The 20,989-nt window shown below is 45.8% G+C and overlaps 1 long non-coding RNA gene across 2 annotated transcripts in view; it reads right to left on the bottom strand.

Annotated features, from left to right (window-relative positions):
• Positions 1-793: 793 nt before the first annotated feature.
• LOC129633623 (uncharacterized) overlaps positions 794-20,989 on the bottom strand; it is a 48,117-nt gene continuing 27,921 nt past the window's right edge. Inside the window, exons 3-5 of one of the 2 annotated variants that reach the window (XR_008705112.1) lie at positions 19,320-19,435; positions 9,362-9,469; positions 8,680-8,975 (exon numbers count right to left, since the gene is read on the bottom strand). This is a non-coding gene — a long non-coding RNA (uncharacterized LOC129633623). Of the gene's footprint in view, positions 2,017-8,679; positions 8,976-9,361; positions 9,470-19,319; positions 19,436-20,989 lie in introns of those variants that run through there. The other variant, XR_008705111.1, reaches the window with a different exon arrangement.

Raw genomic sequence — 20,989 nt, 5'->3', positions numbered from 1 at the left:
GGCTTAAAGCTCAACATTCAGAAAACGAAGTTCATGGCATCCGGTCCCATCACTTCATGGGAAATAGATGGGGAAACAGTGTCAGACTTCATTTTTCTGGGCTCCAAAATCACTACAGATGGTGACTGCAGCCATGAAATTAAAAGACGCTTACTCCCTGGAAGGAAAGTTATGACTAACCTAGATAGCATATTCAAAAGCAGAGACATTCCTTTGCCAACAAAGGTCCGTCTAGTCAAGGCTATGGTTTTTCCAGTGGTCATGTGTGGATGTGAGAGTTGGACTGTGAAGAAGGCTGAGCACCGAAGAATTGATGCTTTTGAACTGTGGTGTTGGAGAAGACTCTTGAGAGTCCCTTGGACTGCAAAGAGATCCAACCAGTCCATTCTGAAGGAAATCAGTCCTGAATATTCATTGGAAGGACTGATGCTGAAGCTGAAACTCCAATACTTTGGCCACCTGATGTGAAGACCTGACTCATTTGAAAAGACCCTGATACTGGGAAAATTGAAGGTGGGAGGAGAAGGGGATGACAAAGGATGAGATAGTTGGATGGCATCACTGACTCAATGGACATGAGTTTGAGTAAGCTCTGGGAGTTGGTATTGGACAGGGAAGCCTGGTGTGCTGCAGTCCGTGGGGTCACAAAGAGTTGGACATGACTGAGTGACTGAACTGAAGAACTTAATTATGCTGACAATCTTTTCTTGTAGTTTATGGCCATCTCTATGCCTTCTCTGGAGAAATGTGTATTTAGATGTTTAGAAATTTTTTATTGGATTGGTTTTTTATATTGAGCTTTATGAGTTTGTATGTGTGGAGATAAATTCCCTGGTTTCCTTTGCCATGCAAATGTTTTTAAGGTCTGTTAGGTCCCATTTGTTTATTTTTATTTGTCCTAAGTGGTGAATCAAAACAGAACTTGCTGCACTTCATGTCAAAGTGCATTCTACTTGTTTCCTTAGGAGTTCCATTGTATCTGTCCTTTTATTTAGACCTTTTAAATCTATTTGTAGTTTATTTTTGTGTATGGTGTTAGGGAGTCATTTAATTTCATTCTCATCTTCATGCTAAGGAACCTGCCCCGTGTCCTCCACAGTGGCTGCTCCCAATTTCCATTACCACCATCAGTATGAGAGGGTTCCCTTGGCTCTATACCCTCTCCAGCATTTCTTGTTTGTAGAGTTTCTGCCTATGGCCACACTCACCTGTGTGAGGTGATACCTCATTGAAGTTTTAATTTACATTTTCTCATATTAATGATGCTGACATCTTTTCATGTGATTTTTTAAAACAATGTGTTAAACTTACTGAAATTGACCTCTTGAACCCTGACCTATATTTAATAGTTTTCCATTTTCTGATGACTTGCCTAGAATATTTCTTTAGGGCAGGTGATTTTTTTACTTACAGCCCCTCAGGCCTTGTGAATATTAAGTGCTCTTGAGCTTTGGTTTTAAAGTTGTTGCTCTGCAAAATAGCCACAGGATGGGAGCATGTCTTTATGCCCAACTCTGGTTCCTACAGGAACCAGAGCCTTGGGGAAAGTCCTGTTCCTGGACTGCCAGTTAGAGAGGAATGTGCCAGAAGAAACACCCAAGGCTTGTATCCCATCCCTTCTTCCTTCCTTACCCCATCCCCTGGACACATCCCAGTTCTTGCACCACCACTCTGGGGAAGGTGCTTTCCTCCATAGGTGGGGTGACCCTAAGGAAGGAGGCTGGAGGTGGGAACCCCACCACCAGGAGACATGGAGCCCACGGGCTTTTCAAAGCTCTTCCAGCCCAGAGGCTCCACATCCTTTGGGTGCAGTAGGGGTAGTTTCACTGCAGGAGGACCCTCCTGGATCTGGAGGTTGTGGGCTGATGCAGAGGGGAGCAGGCATGCCAGGTCCACGGGACAGGGCTCATTGGCTGGCATATCCTCCCCGGCTCTGTCAGCCCCATGACAGTCCATCCTTGGGAAACCAGCCTGCCCAGGCTTCAGGGATGTGACAGCAGCCCAGGTCACCAAGGCCTGAGGGGAATAGAATAAAAATTCTTTTATAATTTGTATTTTGTATTGGTGTATAGGTGACTTACAATGTTGTAGGGTTGAAGGAAGAAACAGAACAGGCTGCATCTTGAAAGCAGGACTCCATCTTGGGCCGGACTGTGGACTTTGAGCTATATGCCCAGTATCTATGGAAACGACATACCAAGTGGAAAACCAGGCTCTCCATCACCTAAAAGAATACCCTAGTTATCTGTATAACGAATAGAATCATACATTCTATTATGCTTATTGGGGTATGTCCACTGTTAACTACCTAGATTTAAGGCATATGAATCATGGGTTAATTTTGATTGTATCTTTTTCCTTTGTTCAGACTAGTTTCAGGGAATTTGGGGGAGGGGGCATGTACGCTTAGGGTATATAAGGTTTTCACAAAAACTGGTCGGGGTCCTTGGCTAAGAGGAGACTCTGCCTTGGGCCCACTGGTGTAATAAACTTCACTCCACTATCTGCATTGTCCTTCTGAGTGAGTTTGTTTCCCGGAACGCATGGCTACATTTGGTGCATTGGCCGGGAAACTCCTCACTTTGAGGAGACAAGTCCCATTTGGGACTACTCCGAGGCCTTGAGGCTTGAATCTTCTAGAGGGGGGAAGGCGCCTCGCCCTTCTGGAAGGATTCTGCTTCTCAACGCCCAGACCTTTCACGTTAGCAGGTAGTGGACGGTAGCAGGGGAACTGAGCGCTCAGGTGAGGAGGAACCCACCCAGCAGCGTGGAAGAGGGGGCCTGATCACCCCCCTGGGAGGGACTAGAAGGGGGCACAGACCCACAGAAGCCTGGAATAGGCAGGTGGCAGTGATTGCTTGGTACACAGGTCAACGAGTGTGTTAGGGCTTAGGAAGGCAATTTGTGAAGGTCATTTAGGAGGTGTGCCGTCTTGGGGAAAATTTTTATCAAGTGATCACCAGGGGATTTTTAGGAAAAGAAACTGGTCCTCGCATGTTCGTATTCTGCTCTCCCCCAGGAGGTGACCCTCCCTCGGAATTGTCAGGCTAGAAGGAGGGAGCTACATAAGTGAGTATGAATTGGCTTTTCCAGAGGCGGTTTGGGATGTGGGATATTTAACCCATCTGTGTTTTCATCCGCACCTGATCAAGCCCACCAAGGCAGAACGGACTTTAAGGGAGAAACAGTCTTGGACCACATGGTGTTCTGGTTCGGCCGTGCTGACTGGCAGGTAAAGACATGCTGATCCCCCTTCTCTCTCTGGGATCTGGCAGGATTTGGACGAGGATGACCTGCCTCTCCCCCATACTGGATGACGACGCCCCCACCGGCCCAGTGCTCCACCAGGACCGGAGGCCGCCTTAATGCCCGATCCAAGGCCAGGTGAAGTTCCTGCAGCAGCCGCAGCTCCTCTGCCAGCTCTCCCAGAGGTCGTAGAGCCGCCACCTCCGCAGGCTCCAATCCCGGTGGCAGAAGCCTCTGGCCAACACTTCCAGGATCCGGCTCAGCCGAACCACCCAAGCTATACCCGCCTCTCCCGTGAGTACTGACGGGAAGGGGAAAGGAGACACCGGAATCAAACAGAGGCTGCTGGGTCTCAGATGGTGATTAAATGCAGCCTTTGTGCCTCAAGCCTACCCCAAAAATGTCAGATGGGGGGTTACCAAGTGATTCATGAATTTTTATACATCCCTGAATGCCCAGTACCTTTGTTGGGAAGAGGGTTGCTGTGTAAATTGGGGGCAGAAGTGGCCTTTCCCCCCAACAAAAGAGCTATTCTTCAAGTGGGCTTAACCACCTATTTACTCTTTCTCTCGGTAATCCCTCAAGATGAATGGAGGTTGCACAATCTCCCGGAAGGGAAACCGGATGGGCTGAACGGTGTAGACAGAGAGTTAACATATTCTCTGAGGTCTGGGCAGAAGACAACCCAACTCCCCGCAGGCTTGCAAAACAAGTCCCAGTAGTAACAGAACTCAAACCTGGTACAATTACGTCAGCACCCACTTTGGGCCTGCCAGACCTTGCTAAGCCGTTTCCTCTTTACGTGACTGAAAAGGACCAGGTGGCTATGGGAATGTTGTCCTAGACTATGGGGATGTGGGACAGACCCATGGCTTATCTCCCAAAATGGCTGGACAGTGTTGCCACTGGGTGGCCAGGATGCTTACAGGCAATTGCTGTGGTTGACTTACTGGTCTGGGAGGCAATCAAGCTGAATTTGGGCTAAGATTTTATCATAAAAGTCCCGCATTAGGTCAACACTCTCCTGCGAGAGGACCCACATAAATGGCTGTCGACATCAGTCATACACTGCCGAGGACATCAAAAAAAGGATACCCCCCAGGCTCAGGGAAACAGACTGGCAGATAAGACCACTAAACAAGCAGCCGAGGGCTTGGGGGTGACAAGTGAGTCCCCTATTAAAGTTCTTGTATTGGCAGAGCTGCCTGAGCTAACGCTGGAGTCTCCAAAATACAGCGAAGCCTAAAACTAGCCAAAGCAGAAGGGGCCATCAAGACTGAAAAGGGATGGTGGGAATTGCCAAGTGGCAAATTATTGGTACCAGAGGCGCTGGCACCCACTCTGGTAAGCAAAACACACCAAGCGACCCACCTAGGCCATGATAAACTGGAAGAGCTCATTCGAAAATATTTGGTTCCCCACCTCTCTTCCCTATGTGGGAAAGAATCTCAGAGCTGCACTGCCTGCTCACAGGTCAGTGATGCCTCTCGGCACAGACAGAAGCCTCCGGGGATTCAGCCGAAAGGCACGCTGCCCTTTGAACACCTGGAAGTGGACTTGACTGAAATGAAACCTCACCAACACTACTGTTACCTGCTGGTCATGGTATGTACGTTCTTGGGATGGGTAGAAGCTTTTCCTACCTAGACTGAAAGAGCATCAGAAGTAGCCCCGTGCCTGCTTAGGGGAAATAGTTCCCGGATTTGGATTTCCTACCAGAATTGGATCAGACAATGGCCTGGATTTCGTAGTTGATTTAGTACAAGTAAGCAAAACTTTTAACATCAAATGGAAACTGCACACTGCATATAGGCCCAGAATTCTGAGATGGTGGAACGGACCAACCAGACACTTAAAGAGACTCTCCAAGTGGATCATAGAGACTGACTGCTCCTGGGTGGACTTGCTTCCGATGGCTCTGCTCAGACTCAGGATGACCCCGCGGTCCCAAGGCGATTCTCCAGACGAAATTGTGTATGGGAGGCCCCTCCCATAATAGAGGTGTCAACAAATTTGCCTCAGGTAAGGGGGGATAGGATTTCACAACAGATGGAACTGGGTAAAGTAATAAATCAGGTAACTAAGTTTGTACAAGAAAGGGTGCCGTTTCCCCTTGGGGAACAGATTCATGAGTTGACGCCTTGTGGCCAAGTATGGGTCAAAGATTGGAAACATGATTCACTAGCCCCTCGGTGGAAGTGCCTATACTGTTACTCTAACTACCCCTACTGCAGTTAAAAGTTGCAGGTATTGCCCCTTGGAGCCATCATATGAGGGTGAAGAAAGCTTACCACGCAGACCCAGAAAACGCTGAGTGGACTGCACAGACGGACCCCACTGACCATCGAGAGACCAAGATCATCCTTAAGAAGAAGAAGGAAAAGAAGATCCCGGACGAGCCCCTTGAGGATGAAGCCACATAATCAACTCCTGCTGCTTGGTCTCATCAACGTGCACATTCCTACGTGGACTTCCACAATACTTCCAACTGTTGGGTGTGTGGGGCTATGCCTTTGTCTGTGATGGATGGAGTTCCCTGGTGGGTGTCACCACTCTGCCAAGGAAATTTTAAACCATTCTGCTTTTTCTGGGACAAAAAAGACTTTCCTTTCTCTTGTCAATCATAATTTCTCCCTGCTTTCTTGATGTAAGCCAGACCTACAGTCAATAGACTCGGGTCATGGGGTTACATATTATGTAAACACCAGTTTCATAAAAGTAACAGAAGCAGTAATTCAAATTAAAATGGTTTTGGACTTGCTCACAGGTGCTCAAGGAGGGACCTGTGCTATATAGTTAAGGTTGAATGCTGTGTATGTATTCCTGATTTATCTGGCAATGTATCAGCTGCTTTCAATATCATGAAAAACCAGGTAAAAGCAATGTCAAATGAAAACATTCCTTTCTGGACTTCGGTACTATCATCTTGGGTGAAGGGTGATTGGTGAAAAACTATATTTACCATTGTTATAGTTGCCTTGATAGTTCTGCTCTGTGGACCCTGCATTTTACAATGTATTATGAACTTTGTAACCCGAAGGTTGGTGTCGTTCTCCCGAATTGGCGGTCGGAGAGCCAGGGTGCAATATATCCTTATGAATGATACTCATACTATGAGTTAAGAGCATCAAGGGGGGGGATGAAGGAAGAAACAGAACAGGCTCTATCTTGAAAGCAGGACTCCATCTTGGGCCGGACTGTGGACTCTGAGCTATATGCCCAGTAGCTATGGAAACGACATACCAACTGGAAAACCAGGCCCCCAGAAGGAAGAGCCCAGGGCTCTCCATCTCCTAAAAGAATAATTATCTGTGTAACGAATAGAATCATACATTGCATTATGCTTTATTGGTATGACCACAGGCCTATTGATAATTGTCCACTGTTAACTACCTAGGCTTAAGGCATATGAATCACAGGTTAACTTTGATTGTATCTTTCTTTTTCCTTTGTTCAGACTAGTTTTGGGGAATTTGGGGAGGTGGGTTTGGGCATGTACACTTAGGGTATATAAGGTTTTCACAAAAAGTGGTCTGGGTCCTTGGGTAAGAGGAGACTCTGCCTTGGGCCCGCCAGTGTAATAAACTGTACTCCATTATCTGCATTGTTCTTCTGAGTGAATTTGTTTCATCCTTTTTTGGGTTCTCTTCCCACATAGTTTATTATGCGATGTGACTAGGTGTCCTTACTGATTATTTCAAAGAGTAGTGTGTGTATGTTCATCTGCACAGCTCGTTTCTCACTGTCCACCACCTTTACCTTTTGGTAACTATAAGGTGCTTTGCTATGTTGTAAAGCTGTTTCTGTTTGTAAAGAAGTTCATTTGGATCCATTTCTAGAATCCACCTCTGCTTTCCCCCCTAGCACTTGGCAGTTGGGACAAGGAACCGACAATCTTCTAGAGTCGAGGGACTCAATTTTGTTTGTAGGGTAAGTATATGCAATTCAAGAGCTGGTTCAGCCAGTACGATGTTTTGTGTGTCCTTTTTGTGTTACAGCCGATGGGCTTGATTTTGGACACACGAGCTGAGCATCTGTCAAGAGGCCACATAGACACACACGAGCTGTGTGCATGGCCTAGAGGGCTCATAGACACACACGAGCTGAGCATCTGCTGGAACCTTTATAGACACACAGGAGCTAAGCACCTGCTGAGAGCCCTCAGAGGTATACAGGAGTAGACGAGGACAAAACTGCAAACCAGCTAGACTTCAACATAGCATCGGCATGAAGTTAAAGGAAAGGAAAGTAATGCCTAGTTTGTTCCGTGAAACCTGCTTGACTATCCGAATCGTGGAACCTTAGTTGGCTTGAGTTCCAGGGCTGGACTGGGGTGGGGGTCGAGACAGCTGAGCAGGGTGCCCATCTTAGATACCCCTCTTAAACCTGTACTGTCTGGTTTGCCCTGGCTGGGGCCAGAATCCTAGTGAACCCAAATCCTAATGGCCTGACCCTCTGACTTGGAGGAACACAGAAAATCACCCAGACCCCAGCGCCATGGTGCTGGGGTCCCCAGTTCAAGACTCCTTCCTGAGAGTGTAGGCTCCTAGGCACCTCAGCAGGGAGCGGTGCCTCAGGTAGGCCGGAGGCTCGAGGGGAGGGGTGAAGCCTCACAGGGAAGGAGTCCTGAGATACAAGCCCCTGGGTGTTTATTCAGGCACTGCTGCTGCTACTGCTGCTAAGTCGCTTCAGTCGTGTCCGACTCTGTGCAACCCATAGACGGCACCCCATCAGGCTCCCTGGTCCCTGGGATTCTCCAGGCAAGAACACTGGAGTGGGTTGCCATTTCCTTCTCCAATGCATGAAAGTGAAGAGTGAAAGTGAACTTGCTCAGTCGTGTCTGACTCTAAGCGACCCCATGGACTGCAGCCTACCAGGTTCCTCCGTCCATGGGATTTTCCAGGCAAGAGTACTGGAGTGGGGTGCCATTGCCCACATTCCACCCTAATTCACAGCCCAGGAAGCCTACGTTCCCTAAGGCTCTGGTTGCAGGTGGAACCAGAGTTGGGCATGAAGAGGTGCTGCCACCTTGTGGACATTTCCCGAATCTACAACTTTCGCATCTGCGCTTACTGGCACCTCCAATCCAAAAGGCGGGTGGGGCAGTTAAGGACAGCTGCTATCGGAAAAGGTCCTGTCACAGGTATTGCAGAAATGAATTCCAAACACAACTGACTTTCAAGAAGCCAATTTCAGAGGTCAATTTTCCTCACATCCTTTAAGAAAAAGAAAAGAGATAAAAAGAATCTAAAGAGCCATAGGACAAGATGGAGGTAAGAGCTGAGAGCCTTTCTAGATGCCCCTAGTCTCACACGAGCTGAGCATCAGCCTTGAGGCCTCTAGAGAGACAGGAACTGAGCATCCACCTCATAGACACACACAAGAGGAGCCTCAGCCTTGAGCCCTCTAGAAGACACGAACTGAGAGTCTTCGTACAAGCCTTATAGTCAAACACAAGCTGAGCATCTGCTTAGAGGCCTCTAGAGAGACACAAACTGAGCGTCTGCCTGGAGGTGTCATAGACACAAGGAGCTGAAAGTCTGCCTCAAGGCCTCATAGTCACACACGAGCTGAGGGTTTACCTAGAGGCCTATTCTTGCCTGGAGAATTCATGGAAAGAGGATCCCAGCAGGCTTCAGACCTTGGGGTCCCATAGAGTCAGAATCGATTCTTCAGAAGGACACAATGTTCAGCACAGGGAGCTTATTGGACCTTGTTTAATAACCTCCCTGGCAAATGATTGAAAAAAGAACAGATATGCGGTATGTATATGGCATAACAGAATAAGGAGCCTGCATAGTGACAATAAGAACAAAACTGCAAATCAAATATAGGGCTACATTGTATCAGCATGAGATTAAAGAACAGAAAATAGTGATGCCTATTTTATTCCCTCTGATGTCCCCAACATGTGCTGTTTGCCATACCTGGAACCTGAGCAGGCTTGGGTCCCATGACTGGATTGGAGAGGGGCTGACACAGCAGGGCCAAGTATCCTTAATTGAGCCCCCTCTTAAACCTGTGCTATCTGGTTTGTCCTGGCTTGGACTAGAGACCCTCGTGCATCAAAAATGGCAGCCTGAGCCTCTGACCACGAGAACTTTTGAAAAGTCACCTGGCCTCCAGGTCCCCTGGTGATGGGGTCTCTAGCTGAAGCTTCTTTTCTGAGAGTGCAGCCTCCTAGGCATTTCAGCAGGGAGCAGTGCCCCAGGTTGGGATGAGTCTGAAAGGGAGGAGTGAAGCCTTAAGGGGAAGAAGTAGTGAGACACAGGCATTGAGTGTTTGCTCAGGCGAGTTCCACTCTAATTCTCAGCCCAGGAAGCCACCTTTCCCAAAGGCTCAGTTTGCCTGAAGAACCAGAGTTGGACATGAAACAGTGCTGCTGCCTTTTCCTATAACTACAACTTAAACATCTTGCTTACTGACAACTCCAACTGACAAGTTCTGTGAGGTTGCTAATGACGGCTGCCCTCAGGAAAGGTCCTGGGACGGGTATCGTAGAAAAAAATCCAAACATAACTGACTTTTAAGAAGCCAATTGCAACAAGGACATTTTCTTCACACAATTTAAGGAAGAAAAACAATTCCCAAATGGCCGCAGGACAAGATGCTCAGCATCTCTAATTATTACAGGAGGAAAGTCAATCAAAATAGTAAATCAAATCACACTAGTCAGAATGGCCATTCTAAGAAGTCCATAGACAGTAAATGCAGTAGACAGCTGGAAAGAGATGTGACACCTGCCTCCCCTACCTGACAGTCAGTGAGACGGACGTTGGCAACAGCCACTGAAAGGAGAGTATCTGCATGCGGGGGTGGGGGGGATTCGAAGGAGCTAATCCTAGGATCTGACATACCCACATCTGCCCATATATCTCAAAAAGACACATGCACCCCCACAGTCATTTCAGCACTACTTACAGGAGCCAAGAAACAGATCCAAGCAAATGTCCACTGACAGATTAAAGAAAAAGTGGTACATGTATACAATGGACTATTACTCATCCTTGAAAAGCCACCACTGAAATTATGCCATCGGTCACTACAAGGATGAACCTTGGAAAATCATACACTAAGTGAAGTTAGTGAGACCGAGAAAGACAAAAGAAGATGATATCTCTACAGGCAAAAATTTTTAAATATATGAGGGAAAATCATCTAAAACTCAAAAAAAATCCCTGAGAATTCAAACACAAACTAACAATCCCCAAAAAGTAACAGTAAAGGGGCAGGGATAAATTCAAAGGGTCACAACTAACATATACACGGGAATCTGTATCTGTAATAGGTAATCCACAAGGATTATATTTTTCCTTTCTTTCATCTTTCCAAATTACACAGAAATCTGCATATCAACATATACACAGAAAATGATATCTGTAATAGATAATTCACAAGGATTATCTCCTCCCTTCCTTCCTTTCACAAATACAAAACATCTGCATCTCTAAAGGTAATCCTGATGGACATGATTTTCAGCAGATGATACTTTCCTCGGCCTTCTGAAATAAGCTCTGTGGTAAATGAATCCCCCAAACAAGAGATATGCTGTATGTGTATGTCATAATTGAATCAGGCGGCTGCCCACTGACAAGAAGCACAAAACTGGAGAGTAAAGAAAAGTAAAAGAAGAAAAGGGATGTCTATTTTGTTACCTCCAACCTCCCTGATGTGGGATACTATCCCACTGCTGGAACCTGAGCAGGCTTGGGTCCTACTGCTGGACTGGATGGGGTAGAAATGGACAGCTGGACAGGGTGCCCTTAATTGAGGCCCCACTTAAACCTGTATGGTCTGGTTTTCTTGGCTGGTTTGCTTGTGAACAAAGTCCCCAGTGCACCCAAAAGATGGTGGCCCAACCATCTGACCACCAGGACCTTGGAAAAGTAACCTAGCCTCCAGGTCTCTGGGTGCTAGGGTCCCCAGTTCAAGCTTCCTTCCTGAGAGTGCAGCCTTCTGGGCACCTCAGCAAGGTGATGTGGCCCAGGGTGGGAGGAGTATAGAGGGGAGGGTGAAGCTTTAGGGGGAAGAAGCAGTAAGACACAAGTCCTCGAGTGTTTGCTCAGGCACTTTCCACCCTAATTCACAGCCCAGGAAGCTGGTTTTCCCTAAGGATCTCATTGCCCAATGAAGCAGGGTTGGGCATGAAGAGCTGCTGTGTTGCCTTGTGGGTATTTCCTATAACTACACTTTGACCAACAGTGCTTAATTGCAGGTGTAATTCACAGGTCTGGGGGTCTGTTAATGACAGGGGTCTTCAGAAAAGGTCCTGGGGTGAGTGTTGCAGATATAAATTCCAAACACAGCCGACTTTCAAGAAGCCAACTGCAACAGGTAAATTTTCCTTACACCCTTAAAGGGAAAAAAAACCCCAAATATCCAAAGGACAAGATGCACAGCATTCCTAATTATTACAGGAAGAATGACAAAATGGCAACAAATATCACACACCAGTCAGAATGGCCATCCACACAAGTCTACAAGCAACAAATGTAGGAGAGAGCCAGCAGGTGAGGGAACCCCCATACACGTTTGGTGGAAATGCACATTTGGCTACAGACACTAGAAAAGACAGTCTCTGCATGTCAGAAGTTAAAGTTCCAAGATAGTTAAACTAAGGTCTGACATTCCCACACATGAGCTATCCCGAGAAAACCATCATTCAAAAAGACACATGCAGCCCAATGCTCACTGCAGCATTACTTACAATAGACAAGACACAGAAACACAAAATTTCCACCCACAGCTTAAAGCTTAAACAAGATGTGGTACATATTTACCATGGACTATCACTCAGCCATAAAAAAGCACCACTGAAATTGTGATATTAGGCCAGTGGTCACCACAAGGGTGGACCTTGAAGGATCATACACTAAGTGAAATTTGCAGGACAAAGGAAGAAAATAGCAGATGAAGACCTTCTAGGGAACATAAAAACAGATAAAAAAAAGCAATTAATTACAACGCAAAAGGATCCTCTGAGAATTCAAACACAAAAAAAGAATGAAAAATTTAAGTGGCCAGGATGAATTCGGAGGAGGTTGGGACTAACATACACACAGAAATCTGTTAGTCCAACATATAAACCAAAATCTGTATCTGTAATACATACTGCACAAGGATCTGATATTCAGTAAATGGAACTTTCCTCTACCTTCTGAAATAACCGTTATGGAGACAGAATCCAAGAAAGAGCACAGATATGCTGTATGTATACATCATAACTGAAAAACACAGCTGTACACTGACAAGCACAAAACTGCAAATCAACTATATTCCAACATGGCAAAGGCATGAGATTACAGAAAAGAAAAGGAAATAAAAGAAGTATCTGTTTCATTGCCTCTTGCCTCCATGACGTGGGCTCCTATACCATCCCTGGAGCCTGTGGAGGCTTGGTCCCTATGGCTGGACTGGGGTGGGGTCATGACATCAGGAAGTGTGCCTTAATTTAGACTCCTGTACTGTCTGGTATCCTCCGGCTGGGACCACAAGCCCTAGAGCACCCAGGGAATGGTGGCACGACCCTCTGAGCTCGAAGGCCTGGGAAAAGTCACGTAACCTCCAGGTCTCCTGGTGCTGGGGTCTCCAATTCAAGGCCCCTCCTCGGGAGTCCAGCCTCCTAGGCAGGCCCCTACCTGGGATTGTGGCCAAGGTTGGGATGAGTCTGCAGGGAAGAAGCTTAGAAGTAGTGAGACACAAGCCCTTGAGTGTTTGCTCAGGCACTTTCCACTCTAATTCACAGCCCAAGAGGCCAGCGCTCCTTAAGGTTCTGGTTGCAGGAGGACCAGAGTTGGGGATGAAGAAGTGCTGCCTCTTGTGGACATTTCCTGTAACTACAACTTGTACGCCTGTGCTTACTGGTACCTCCATTCATAAGGCCTGCTGCTGCTAAGTCGCTTCAGTCGTGTCCGACTCTGTGTGACCCCATAGATGGCAGCCCACGAGGCTCCCCCATCCCTGGGATTCTCTAGGCAAGAATACTGGAGTGGGTTGCCATTTCCTTGTCCGATGCATGAAAGTGAAAAGTCAAAGTGAAGTCGCTCAGTTGTGTCCGACTCCTAGAGACCCCATGGACTGCAGCCCACCAGGCTCCTCCGTCCATGGGGTTCACAAGGCCTGTGGGGCTGCTAATGACAGCTGCCCTCAGGAAAGGTCCTGGGGAGGGTATTGCAGAGATGGATTCCAAACACAACCGACTCAAGGAGCCAACTGTGACAGGTGAATTTCCTGAAATCCTTTATGAAAAAAAAAAAAGGTACTGGAGATGATGTTCAGCATCCCTAATTACTACAGGAGGAAAGACAATCGAAATGATAGCACGAAACCAAATCCCACCAGTCAAAATTGACATCCACAAAAGTCTACAAACAGTAAATGTGGGAGAGAGCCAGGAGCTGATTGAACCCCAATACAAGGTTGGTGGGAATGGACATTGCCGACAGCCTCCACATGCCAGAATATAAACATTTCAAGAGAGCTAATTGTAGTGTCTGACATCCACACCTGGGCCTGTAGCCCCAGAAATCCATCCTTCAAAAAGACACATGCCTCCCAATAGTCACTGTTGTACTACTTATAATAGTCAAGATACAGAACAACACAATATCCTCTGACAGATTAAAGCTTAAAGACAATGTGATAAATACACTGGACTATTAGCCATGGAAAAGCAGCACTGAAATTATGAAGTTATGCCGCTGGTGGCCACAAGGATGGACGTTGGAGGGTCACACACTAAGTGTATTCAGGAGACAGAGGAACAAAGTAGCATATGATGTTCTTTCCAGTCAAATAAAAAAAGATACAAAGAAACTAATTCACAATACAGAAAGAGTCTGAAAATTCAAACACAAGGAATTTCAAAGAAAAGAAACAATAAAGGGCCAAGGATTAATTAGGAATTCGGGACTACATATACACAAAAACCTGTGTCTCAAACATATACACTGAAATCTGTATCTGTAATAGATAATCCACAAGGATTATCTTCTTCCTTCCTTGCTTCCACATGTACACAGAAAACTGTATGTCTAACATATACACACAAATCCGTACGTCTAACATATACACAGAAATCTGTATCCATAAAAGATAATACAAAGGATTATCTCCTTTATCCTTCCCTCCACATATATAAAAAATCTGTATCTCTAATAGATACTTAGAGCTTCCTTGGTGGTCAAAGGGTTAATAATATGGGAGCCTGCAACCAACCCCTGGTCCAAAAGATCCCCAGGAGAAGGGAATGGCTATCCACTCCAGTATCCGTGCCTGGATAATCCATGGAAAGAGAAACCTAGAGAGTTACAGTCCTTGGTGTCACATACAGTCAGAATAGATATTTCAGAAGGATATGATGTTCAACACAGTGAACTTACTCAACCTTGTTCAATAATCTTTATGGCAAAAAAAATTGAAAAAAGAACAGATATGCTGTGTGTATATGTCATAACTGAATCAGGAGCCTGTACACTGACAACAAGCACAAAACTGCAAAACAAATATAGGTCAACATTGTGTCAGCATGAGAGTACAGAAGAGAGGACTATTGCCTATGTTATCCCCTCCAATCTCCCCGATTTAGGCTGCTTTCCAATCTCTGGAACCTGACCAGGCTTGGGTCCCTTGGCTGGGCTGGAGAGGGGGTAAGACAGTTGGGGCAGCTGCCCTTAACTGAGCCCCTCTTAAACCAGACTATTTGGTGGTTTGCCCTGGCTGGCACCACAGATCCTAATGCACCCAAAGGATGGTGGCCTGACCCTCTGGCCACTAGGACCTTGGAACTCACCTAACCTCCAGGTCTCTTGTTGCTGAGGTCCCCTGCTGAAACCTCTTTGTGAAAGTGCAGCCTCCCTGGTGTCTCAGCAGAGAGCACTGTCCCAGGCTGGGATTGAGGGCACCCACCCTGACTGTCTCAACCCCTCTCCAGTCCAGTCATGGGACTCAAGCCTGGTCAGGTTCCAGGGATTGGAAAGCAGCCTAAGTCAGGGAAACTGGAGAGGATAAAATAGGCAATAGTCTTCTCTCTTCTGTAATCTCATGCTGACACAATGTTGACCTATATTTGTTTTGCAGTTTTGTGCTTGTTGTCAGTGTACAGGCTCCTGATTCAGTTATGACATATACACACAGCATATCTGTTCTTTTTTCAATTTTTTTGCCATAAAGATTATTGAACAAGGTTGAGGAAGGTCCCTGTGCTGAAAGGGAGGGGTGACGACTTAAGGGGGAGAAGTAGTGAGACACGAGGTCCTGGGGCATACTGCACTCTAATTCCCAACCCTGGAAGCCAGCTTTCCCACAGGCTCAGATTGCCTGAAGAACCAGAGTTGGACATGGAACAGTGCTGCTTCCTTGTGGCCATTTTCTATAATAACATCAGGAAGAGCTGTGCTGCTGGATATTTAATATTCATGAGGATCTAGGGGCTGTAAAAAAACAAAACACATGCTCTCGAGAAATGTCCTAGGGGTAGTCATGGACAAAGAATTCAAAACAAGGCAGATATTAAAGAAGCCAATTTCAAAATGTAAGCTTAACTCACCCTTAAAAACAAAATCACACGAAATGATGTCAACATCACTAAACATTAGAGAAGTGCAAATCTAAACTACAACAAGGCATCGCATCACACTGGTCAGAATAGCCATTGACAAACAACAAGTGCTGGAGAGGATGTGCAGACAAGGGAGCCCTTCTCCACTGATGCTTGGGATGGAAATTGGTAACAGCCACTATGGAGGACACAGTGAGGGTTCCTTCAGACATGAAAATGAAATTAGAAAACTTCCTAACACCATACACAAAATAAACTCCAAATAGTATAAATATCTAAAGGTAATGATGGATACTATGAAATTCTTGAGAAAAATATAAACAGGACATGATTTGACATAGAATGCAGCAAGTTTGTTGTGCATCTACCTCTCAGAATAATGAAAAATAAGCCACAAATCAGAAAATGGGACCTCATTAAACTTAAAACCATTTGTCTACCAAAGGAAACCCTAACTGTGAGACAATCTCAGCCCTCAGAATAGGGAGAACGATTTGCAATGAGGATACCCACAGGGAATTCATCTCCAAAATGTACAAGCAGATTGTACAACACAATATTAAAAATAAATATAATCCAAGAACAAAGTGAACCAAGACTGAAATGGATATTTCTCCAAGGGAGGCCTACAGATTGCAGTTAGGCACATGAAAAGATGCTCAGCATGGCTAATTATCAGAAAGATGCAAATCAAAAGTCCAAAGAGCTAAGCACTCACATTGGTCAGAATGGCCATTTCAAAACATCTTAAAGAATAAATGCTAGGATTTCCCTGGTGGTGTAGTGGTTAAGAATCAGCCTGCAAATGCAGGAGACGAGGGTTCGATCCCTGGTCTGGGAAGATTCCACACACGTGAAACAACTAAGCCTATGGGCTGAAACTGTTGAGCCTGCGCTTTTGAACTACTGAGCCCTCGTGATGCAGCTACTGAAGCCTGGCACTCTGGAGCCCATATTCTGCAACCAGAAGCTCCCGCAACGAGAAGCTGCACAGTGAAACTAGAGAGTAGCCCCCGCTTGCTGCAGATAGAGAAAGCCTACACTCAGCAACCAAGACTCAGTGCAACCAAAGATAAATGAATAAATAAAATTATTTTAAACAGAATAAATGCTAGAGAGACTGTGGAGACAAGGGAACCCTCCTGAACTATTGATCACAATGTACATAGGTTCATCCAGTAGGGAGAAACATGGAGGTTCATTTAAAAAATAACAGAAGTATTTTAGAAATCAGCAATCCCATGTCTGGGCTTAAATCTGGAGAAAATAAAAAATTTTAACGATATGGGAACCCCAGGAATCTCAGCTCCACATAGGACAATAGCCAAGTCTGGGAAGCAAGCTAATTGACGAAATTACACAGAAATGAATACACAACTGAGTACATATACACAATGCAATATTTCTCAACCACAAAGAAATAGGAAATAATTCCAAGTCCAGCCACAGAAAAGAAAGTCAAGGTGATCATTCCAAGTGAAGGAAGCGAGACAGGGATGGACAAGTACCATATGATATCACTCTAGGTGTAATCTAAAAATGGATGCAAATGAACTTCTTTACATAAGAGAAACAGATTCACAGACTTAGAAAAGAAACTTATGGTTACCAAAAAAGATATGTGTGTGGGGGGGGTCAGGGAATAATTAGCTGGTTCAGATTAATATATACACATTAAAACAGGTGCTATTGTTGTTTAGCCACTCAATCATGTCTGACTCTGTGTGGCCCCATGGACTGTAGCCCATCAGGCTCCTCTGTCCATGGGATTTCCCAGGCAAGAATACTGGAGTGGGTTTCCATTTCCTCCACCAGGGGATCTTCCTGACCCAGGGATTGAACCCATGTCTCCTGCAACTTTCCTGCACTGCAGGTGGATTCTTTACCACTGAACCAGCAGGGAAGTCATAAAACAGGTGATGAACGGCTCTTAATAGTCTCAAGTCTAACAGGGCTTTAAATGACACCTACCTTCAAGAAATGTCCTGGGAAAAATCATTGCAAAAGAATTCCAAACAGGGCCAAGTTTCAAGAAGCCAGTTTCAAGATGTAAATTGTATTCGCAAGGTATAAAATAATAAAAGCACATGGGAAGATACTCCACATCAATAATTATTAAATCAATGCCAATCAAAACTTCAATAAGCTATCACCTTATGCTAGTCACAATGGCCATCATTGAAAAGATCTACAAAGAATGAATACTATAGAGAACATACAAAAAAATGGAATCTTCCTACAGTCTTGGTGGGACTGTCACTGCTGAAGCCACGATGAAAAGCAGCATGGACATTCCTTGAAACATTAAACACAGAGGTATCATATGATCCTGCAATCCCATTCCTGGGCTTAGATCCAAAGAAAATCATCATTCAAAATGACACGTGTACCTCGATTTTCAGGGCAGCACTATTTATAATAGCCAAGACATAAAAATCCACCAAAATGTCCATTGACACAAATATGAAGACTACATTATACATCTATACACTAAAATACTACTCAGCCACAAGACAGAATGAAATAATCATATTGGCAGCAGCATGGATGACCCAAAAAATTATAATTCTATGTGAGGTAAGTCAAAGACAAAAAGACAAACATTCTAAGATATCACATACAGGTGGGATCTATAAATTCATACCAATGAACTAATGTACATAACAGAAAGAGCCTGAGAAAACTAAGTTCTGATTATCAAAAAAAAAGTTAGAAGGGATAAATTAAGGGTTTGGGATGAAAATATACACATGAATAAATATCAAGTTGATAATGAAAAAGGACCTACTGAATAGAATATGAAAGTCTCCTGAACAAACTATAATAACCTATATGAGAAAAAAACAGAAAACAATATATATACATCCATGTATAATTGAATCAAGCTCATGTACACGTAAACTAAACGTCGGAAATCAACTCTACCCCCAATATAAAATAACAATTCAATTACAAACTAGACCTGAGCTCGGTCTAGGGGAAACCACACAGTCATGACCCTATGAATTGGATATGTGATATGCTGTGATATTCATATGACACCTCCAAAGATTTTCACTCAGCAGAACACAGAGCAGCAACCCACCCAAAGGTGCCTGACCTCATGTGAATGCGACAAGATGAAAAGAGAAAAAGGACCACAGGTTAATCAGGGCAACACCCTCAATTCAGACATTGGGAATCTCTGAGAAGACAGGACATACAGCAGGTGAAGAGCAGATGTGTGGTCTCTGTGTACACAGGATCCTGACCCATGTGGATGGGATGAGACCCACACAATCCCCAGACCCTGCACCTGGGATCCCACGACCCTTGGTTAGGATACCATGTCTCTGCTGGTTGGGTCCCTAAGATGGAAACAAGTGGGTTCTTGTAAACTCTTGGCATGATAGAAAGAAATGCAGGGTTGGTCTCCTCTCCCAACACTTGTCCCAAGAAGTCCTCGTCTCCTCCCTTTGGGTCTGTGTGATATTAACTGTTTCTACAGCTGTCATGATAATGTTGAACACACTACCTTGGTTCTGGCAGGCTCGGTCCTTTATTGTTCCACTGAGGTGTTGAGAAAACATGCCAGACGCAGGGCTGGGAGACGAGGGGGAGGTCTGGTCTCTGCTGAGGAGGGACGGTTGACTGGAAGGAGATCACAGCAGCAACATCACCTCCTGCCCTTTGGCTTTTTGCCTGATCCATGTGCCCTGCAATCAACTCACCAAGTGAACCTGCCTCCCTTCTCGCCATGCTTGTGCTGGTGAATTGGAATAATTACCAGGTAGACACCTGAGGAGTCTCCAGGAGCCCCGGGGAGGGTGAACCTCGAGAGGGTAAGAAGAAAACAGGCCCAGGCCTGTATAAAGTGAACACTGTAAAGCATTAATTCCTAAACACAAGTGAAGCACACATGTATTCTCCCCTTTTTCTTAGCTTTGTGTGTATGGTCTCCCCACACACATGATCCTGACCCATGGAGATGAGGTGAGACTCGCACAGTCTCCTGACCCCCCACCTGGGGTCACAAATCCCCTTGGTCAGGACACCGTGGCTGTGGTCGGTGGGCCCCCAATGTGTAACCAAGCCAGGTCCCTGGGACCTTTAGGACCCTGGAAAGAAGTGTAGGGTCCATCTCCTCTCCCCTCAATTGTCCCTGAGAAGTCAGGCCCCTCCTGTTTTCATTTTGGTTCTGTGTGATTTTTTTCTGGTTTGAAAGCTCATGCTAGAGGTGAACACACTACCTTGGTTCTGGTGGGCTCTGTCTTTCTTGTCCCGCTGAGGTGCTGAGAAAACAGGAGCTGCTGCTGCTGCTGCTAAGTCGCTTCAGTCGTGTCCGACTCTGTGCGACCCCATAGATGGCAGCCCACTAGGCCCCGCCGTCCCTGGGATTCTCCAGGCAAGAACACTGGAGTGGGTTGCCATTTCCTTCTCCAATGCATGAAAGTGAAAAGTGAAAGTGAAGTCGCTCAGTCGTGTCCGACTCTTAGCGACCCCATGGACTGCAGCCTACCAGGCTCCTCCATCCATGGGATTTTCCAGGCAAGACTACTGGAGTGGGTTGCCATTGCCTTCTCCAAGAAAACAGGAGAGCTGGGCTGAAAGACGAGGGGCAGCTCTGTTCTGTTTGGAGGAGAGAGTGGACTGGAAGGAGATCACAGCAGCAACCTCACCTGCTGCCCATTGACTTTTTGCCCAACCCCTTTGCCCTGGAACCAATTCACCAGGTGAACCTGCCTCTCTATTAAACCTGAATGTGCTGGAAAATTGGAATAAATACTAATTAGCCCACCTGAGGAGTCTCAAGGACCCCAGGGAAGGTGAACCTGGCAGGGAGAAAGACTACAAACCCTACCGCAGCACTGACCCCCCCCCCCCAATCCCAGGAGAGCCATGGAACCCCACTCAGAGAAGAGCACGGTTACCCAGAGAAGCCCACCTCAGTTCCAGACCCCTGACATCTGAGCACTGACGCTCAGACGCAGGGGTGGAGTTTTCCAGGACAGAGGCCAGGCCAGGCCTCCACCCGGGTCTCCATGTCCCAGTGCAGAGAGTACAAGGTCAGATCTAAATGTTCTCATTGCAGAAAGTGCACGGTCCCGTCTAAACAGCATCAGTGTAGACAAGACTTGGAGAGGTCTAAATCTACCATGTAGACAGAACTTGGTCAGGTTCAGACAAGTTTAAGGCTGGTTTCCC

The sequence above is a fragment of the Bubalus kerabau genome, chromosome 19, assembly GCF_029407905.1.
Source record: "Bubalus kerabau isolate K-KA32 ecotype Philippines breed swamp buffalo chromosome 19, PCC_UOA_SB_1v2, whole genome shotgun sequence".
Taxonomy (NCBI): Eukaryota; Metazoa; Chordata; class Mammalia; order Artiodactyla; family Bovidae; genus Bubalus; species Bubalus kerabau.
This window is presented reverse-complemented; position numbering and strand designations above follow the sequence as displayed.